This window comes from Colobus angolensis, unplaced genomic scaffold (assembly GCF_000951035.1).
Source record: "Colobus angolensis palliatus isolate OR3802 unplaced genomic scaffold, Cang.pa_1.0 Scaffold255, whole genome shotgun sequence".
NCBI lineage: Eukaryota > Metazoa > Chordata > Mammalia > Primates > Cercopithecidae > Colobus > Colobus angolensis.
In genome coordinates this window covers 3,162,918-3,170,166 of record NW_012115766.1, presented here as the reverse complement: position 1 = coordinate 3,170,166, position 7,249 = coordinate 3,162,918, and the positions used below count along the sequence as shown (strand labels likewise).

The 7,249-nt window shown below is 47.3% G+C and overlaps 1 protein-coding gene across 1 annotated transcript in view; it reads left to right on the top strand.

Moving 5' to 3' along the window:
* Nucleotides 1–7,249, top strand: part of ALOX5AP (arachidonate 5-lipoxygenase-activating protein) — a 45,050-nt gene that overhangs the window by 1,225 nt on the left and 36,576 nt on the right. The window lies entirely within an intron of this gene.

Here is a 7,249-nt window from a genome sequence, read left to right as displayed (position 1 = left end):
CTTGGATGCTTCAAAGGAGAGGAGAAGATCCTAGACATGGGAAACATTGGTGGGCGTTCTGCTGGGGCATCTGTAGCCTCTGAGAAGGCTCACAGTCTCTCCTAAGCTTGCACCGTCACACCCTGGGCACTTGTTGAATGTCTGTACTTAGCTTACAGCTTCTGGTTCCTGTTAGGAAACTCAGGGCTTGCCACAGTGTTCATTTTCCTTTGCAGGCAACTCCGTTCCTGGCATTTATCCTATTACGCACTATACTGCCCGCTTCAAGCTGTGTCAAGGTTCTGAGAATCTATCCCTTGGCTTGGGAGGGGTCACCTCTGTGGCCAGATCACTTCCTGATGGATCCTGGGGTACCACAACACAAAGGAGGCTTGACCTCTCTCTTGGGTTCACTGCCTTGCTCCTTCTCCAGGTCAATATGTGACCTTGGATGGGTTGTGTGAGTCCTCGGGGCATTCAGAAACAATTGGGTTTCCCGGGCTTTGGAGCCTGGCAGCCTGGCTTTGAGAACCGGGCTTTAACTTGCCACGTGACTATGGTCAAGTTCCTGGGGCTCTCCAAGCTTCACCTCGTCTGTAAAAAGGGCAATAATATAATACCTGTCTTACTGGGTTTTGTCCATGTTAGATGAGACATTGGGTGTAAAACACTTGGTCCCGTGCCTGACACATTTACTGCACTTAATGTATGATAGTTTCCTTATTATTCTAACAAACAGTATGGTTTTGGGAGTGTAGTTCTGCCACATTGCAGTGGCTGGAGTGAAGGTGGTGAATGCCTTCTGGGGCCCTGGGAGTCAAGGTTATCCGCATGCCCATTCTTGCTTGCTCCTCACCCTGGCTGCCTCTATGTCCACACCATGCAGATGCAACAGGTAGTTAGAACCTCTGAGGCCCACAGTGGGATGGGGAGGCACGGACATCACTTATGGGGTGGGAAGTGGCCCATTCCCCAGGAAATGTCCCTAGCTGCCTTTTCCATAGCTCCTCTTGAAACCCTGTGGAGGCCACATCTGTGCTGGGGAGGTATTTCCCAGGAGGATGTGTTCAGATGCCTAGGCATTTTGAGAAGCCATCCATAGAGTTTCCTTTCATAACAAGCACCCCCTTGGCCTTCTGTAATTTTTTTTTTCAGGACCTCATGTTTAGGCAAATGGCCCTTGACCTCTAAGGTTGTTCTTTCCTAGCTACCGAATCCGACATTCAAAGTGATAAAACAAAGAGTCAGAGTAAAATATCAGCACTTAATGGCCTGGTAAGACTGTCACTGCAATGCTGAGTTTGGGCCAACATTTGCCTACTCTTGCCATTGAACCTGGGCTCCCCTCCAGAACTGAGCTGCTGCAGGGGATCTGAGTAGCTAGGACTGTGTCAGAGTGGCGACGATAGCCACCGCATGCTAAGGAAGAGATCCCCAAGGACAAGGAGAATCCCATGCCGAGCTACTTGCTTCTTTGTCAGTCTTGTTTTTCTGTATTTCCCAACCTTCTTAAGTACAACCTCTCAACCTCTATTTTTGGCTTGTATTTTTCAATCACGAGCACAGCTTTACCCGGCCCCATGCTTCGATTGACTATACCTGCCAACACCGCAGCAACAAGAAAGGGACACCGGCCTAATACCACTAGATGGTGTGTAGCCTGGACATGAGGATAATTAAAAACTCCCTATGGGATTTCAATATGTAACACAGTCTGGAAACCATTGATGTAAGACCTTCTCACTCAACGTGTGCTCCAAGGAGCGGTAGCATCATCTTATCAGAAATGCAGATCAGGCCGCACTTGAACCTGTAGAATCAGAATCTGCATTTTATCAGATCCCGATGTTGTTTGTATGAACATTAGTGTTTGAGAAGTGTTGCTTTAAGAGACTAAGGGGGTCAGTCTATCTCACTTTGCAGCTCTGTGTTCCTTAGTTATTGTCTAAAATATCAGCGCCCGCTGCAAAGAGCCATCCTCCCTCGTACAGTCAGTGATGGCCTGTGAACCTTTAGCCAAAAGGAAGTGGGAGGGGACACAGTCCACAAAACACTATCCTGCCTTCTGACACCAACTACAAGCTCAAGGGGTTCCCCAAACCACCCTGAGTTGTGATAATTTGCTGGGAGATCTCATAGAACTCAATGAAAGTTGTTATACTCATGGTTATGATGTCTTATAGGGAGGGAATACAGATTAAAATCAGCCAAAGGAAGAAACGCATAGCACGGAGTCCAGGACAGCGCCCGACACGGAGCCCCCACGGTCCTCTGCCGTGGAGTCACGGACAGCGCCACTCTCCCGGCATTGACGTGTGACAACACGCAGGGAGTGTTCCCCACCAGGGAAGCCTTGGTGTCCAGGGTCTTTACTGTGATTCTGTCACATGAGCACAGCTGACTGCCATGCGGCCGATCTGTTCCCAGACCCTCCACCGCTACACATCACTCACAGTCCCTGCTCTAAATCACACACCGCGACCCAATGTCCCCAGGCAAATGAAAACACCTCTAGCAGGCAGGACGTTCCAGAGCCTTAGAGATCACCTCTCAGAAGCCGAGGGCAGAAGCCAGACCTCTTTTTGGGCAGTGTTAAATTCTTTATTACTGTTTTTGAAAAAAACTCCCAAATTGAGTTTTTCCTCTTCACTTACAGCAACATAACAACAATCACCAACGCAGGAGGCTCCTGTGAGCAAAGGTGCGGGGGAAACCCCAGGCAGCGGACGCTAGCTGGTGACCTCCACCTCGACTCTGACGCTGTCTCCTGGGAGATAGTGTCAGATCCTCAGGACGGAACCCTCCTTCTCCCAGGCGGAGGGCTGGCCTCTGGAACTTCTGGCCACCCCACTTTAGGTTGAGAATCCCACCACCCCGCTCTTTGGGTTCGACTGATTCGCTAGAGTGGCTCACATAACTCAGGGAAACACAGCTACCAGTTTATTGCAAAGGACACTTGAAAGGATAAAAATAGGCAGACAAAGAGATGCATAGGGCGAGGTGTGGAAAGGTCCCTGTGGAGCTGGGGTGTGCCACCCTCTCAGTACATGAACGAGTTCTCCTTCACCTGCCTGTCAGCCTCCACACGTTCAGCTCCCCAACCTAGTCCTCTCGGGTTTTTATGGAAGCTTCAAGACACCTACATTCTTTCCCCAGTGTATAGGACAAGAGCTTCCCTGGGGACGGTCCTAAAACCCACAATCAGAAAGGTGGGGTGGGGGCAAGATTAGAGTCCTGCCTTGGGGGGCAGGTGAAAGGGGTGGGGGGAGTAGGTCAGAAGGATTCTGTTTTTTTTTGAGACGGAATTTCACTCTTGTTGCCTAGGCTGGAGTGCAATGGCACGATCTCAGCTCACGGCAACCTCCACCTTCTGGGTTCAAGCGATTCTCCTGCCTCAGCCTCCCGAGTAGCTGGGATTACAGGCATGCGCCACCACGCCCGGCTAATTTTGTATTTTTAATAGAGATGGGGTTTCTCCATGTTGGTCAGGCTGGTCTCAAGTTCCCAACCTCAGGTGATCTGCTCGCCTCGGCCTCCCAAAGTGCTGGGATTACAGGCGTGAGCCACCGTGCCCGACCGAAAGATTCTGTTTTTGAGGACTGCCCCTGAGGTCTAACACACTCAACATTGTAACAAAAGACTGTAGTAAGGGCTATGGGAGTTACGAGCCAGGAACTGTGGATGAAAACCTATTACAGATATGCGTATCTGTAACAACTCCACAACTACACATTGCCTTATTGCTCAGTTCTTCTCCCCATGTCTCTGACCCACCCTTGCCCCCTTCCTCCATCTTTTTCTCCATTGCAAACCCATCCACTGTGCCCTTTGGAAAGCTCACACCATGAACTGCAAACGCTCGTGTGGCTTCAGCCTCTTCTCTGAAAGTTCCTCTCACCTATCGCTTTCTCTGGAATCTGCCATCTCTACCACCTTCTCAAAAAAGGCCTTTTATTCTCTCCATTCCACAAAGCTCAGGGTCAACACATGGGGTTTACACTGGAAGCTGAGGTCACATCAAGAACTGGGATCGGGGTGGACCTAGCTGCCCAATGCAGCTCCCAGACCTCCTGTAAAACGTTGATCTCTGAGGTCATGACAGCCCTCTCCCGCTATGCTCATAGCTGACCACTGACCACCTGGACAGTCTCCCTCCCCCAAGTTCACAGAGAATGTGGGCACATGTCTCACAGTCTTCCCTTGATCCAAACTGCTGCCTTCATCTTGAGTGACAGCAGCATCTTTCGGATGTCTTGGCCTGCCTAGCTTTATTTTTGTGTTCTGCCGTCAAGTCGCCACTTCTGTTGCCATCGTGCCTGTCAGCGCAGTGCAGGCTGTGGTGAAATCTCATGAGCTCAGGCATCACACTGACCAGGTCTGAGTCCTGTCTCAGTTGTCAGCTAGTTGTGCAATGGTGAGAAAGGGACCTACACTTTCCAAGCCTCAATTCACTCATCTATGGCATGGTGACAATAATGGAGGTTGATTTAAAGTCCTTTGTAAGAATTAAGGGTTATACTAGATATAAAGTGCTGTATCTGGTATACCTAGAAAACATTCCATAGAAGTTAGTAATTGTTGTTCATGTAATGACTCTCTAGGCTAGGATTTCAGCTTCACTGCATGCATATGGTGCACACACACAGCGTGACCTCTCTCTCAGTATCCTCATCTGAGGACCAGGATAATTATACTTCTTCATAGGGATGTCATAAAGATTAAATAATATGTGTAAGGCTGCTTGCATTTAGCTGCATTCAACAAATATTTCCGTATCCTTCTCATTTCTCCTTACTTTCTTGCTTATTATCTGCTCTAGGTATAGATTTCAGAAAACTAAGCTTGTTACAATCCTTCATAAAATAACCAGGCTGGTTAGGGCATTTCCAAAAGTCAATACTGTTCAGTGACTATTCTCTGTTTAATCTATTTTGATTGTCCAGGGTCATCTTTTGCTATGTCATAGGTGGTTGGCTTCTTCTAGAGAAGTGAGACTATGGATAAGTTCCAAGTGAGTGAGGCAACCAGTCGGGATGTTCTGCTGAAAAACTCATGTCAGTTCTAATTTGTGATTGTAATTCAATCACAGTCTGAGAACAGTAGGACTGTGGTTCAAATGTTCTGTTCCCTTTTTTTTTTTTTCCAGAGGATAAGTGTTTTTTTTTTGTTGTTTGTTTGTTTTGAGATGGAGTCTTGCTCTGTCGCTAGGCTGGAGTGCAGTGGCTTGATCTTGGCTCACTGCAACCTCTGCCTCCTGGGTTCAAGTGATTCTCCTGCCTCAACTTCCCAAGTAGCTGGGACTACAGGCGCACACCACCACGCCCAGCTAATTTTTGTATTTTTAGTAGAGACGGTGTTTCACCATGTTGGCCAGGGTGGTCTTGATCTCTTGACCTCATGATCTGCCCACGTTGGCCCCCCAAAGAGCTGGGATTACAGGCATGAGCCACTGCGCCTGGCCTCCAGAGGATAATTTTTAAATGCGCTTTTGCTTTTAGAAAATGTGATTGGCATTTTTTTCTAATTTTCTAATACGACACGCTGTCAGATGCTATGGATTACTTAAACCCTCTGGCCACCTAGAAAGATCTTTAAGTGGTTCTCAACAAGCTTCATACGCAATGTAAATTGTATTATCTCTCAGGATGTGTGAGAACATCTGTTTTTCTTCTAATGCAGTAAACATGTAAGGGTCTCTTGGGATATCTTTTAAATAGACTTAATACAACATTCAGGAATGATAACAAAATATAATCACAGTCATAAGGGAATGTGAGCATTTCATATTAATAACATTGGAACCTTATGTTTAATACAGTGTTAAAAGTTGACAAACATGTAGGAGTCAGAAAATTCAATTAAAATTATCACAGTACTATGAATTTAGCCACATCCTGTGTTAGTTATGAAATCCATTTAACACCACAAACAATATTTTTAGCCAGTTTATTCAAAAGGAAAACAGGAACTAAACCCCTTTCATGCAGTATATAACTCTGTTAATATGGTCAGGCTAATTTTGCTGGGGGAAGGAACTTAACTTTTGAATATTTGAATGCCCAGTCATTTAATCTGAATATCCTATTTCCTTGCATGTTGCAAAATTTCTGTCAATAAAAGGCAGAAAAAGAAATCTCTTCTCCCTGCTTATCCCTAAGAGAATGGGTTGCCTGTACTCTGAGAGCATTTTCTAGGGGGCACTTTTCTAATTTTCCTTCCCAGTTCTCTGTGGGCGCAGATGCTCTTTGGTTGAAAGGGTTATAATTCAGTCCCAAGATGAGGTATGGATACTGAATCCCTAACCTAGATCTGGGGACCCCATAGCCACACACCAGGGAAATGAAGCTTGTCATTCAGTTCTCCAGTCATTGCACAGGGTTCATGGACTCTTCACTGATCCTGCCCGACGCCCCTTCTCTCTGCTAGCTGAACACACATCTTTCTTCTCTATCAGGAGGCCATAGGAGATGGGCATTCATTTTTAATACACATACATCTGCATCAAGTTTAATTTTGCCATGTCTCAATCAATCCACTGTCAAATGGGTTGTTTGAGGGCTATGGTGCTTATCAAACATTTACTCAAGAATAGCCAAAGTCAGCCAAGCAAGGAGAACTTCAGCAACATTCCCAAATGGCCCCAACTAAGTACTGTAAGAGTCAGGATAGCTAAAGGGTCTTGAGAGAGACTTCTCAGGCAGTGGTACCAACATTCAACTGGTTGTTTAAGTCAGAAATCTGAGCACCATTATTGACTCCTCTTCCTTACCGTCTATCCCTCACTAAGCCTTGTAGCTACTATTTAGCAAACAGACCCTCAATACACAAATCTCTGTCTAAGGCCATGGCCACCATCCTAGTCGAATCCACCATCTCTTCTCTGGAACAGACCCCAGCTGCTCTCCCTGTCTCCGTGCTGGCCTCTCCAGTCTGCGTTCCACACTGCAGCCAGAGTGCTCTACTCTACAATGCAAATCCATTTGTGAGACTCCTCCTCTTAAAATCCTCAAATGGGCTGGGCACGGTGGCTCAAGCCTGTAATCCCAGCACTATGGGAGGCCGAGACGGGTGGATCACGAGGTCAGGAGATCGAGAGCATCCTGGCTAACACGGTGAAACCCCGTCTCTACTAAAAATACAAAAAAACTAGCCGGGCGAGGTGGCGGGCGCCTGTAGACCCAGTTACTCGGGAGGCTGAGGCTGGAGAATGGCGTGAACCCGGGAGGCGGAGCTTGCAGTGAGCTGAGATCCGGCCACTGCGCTCCAGCCT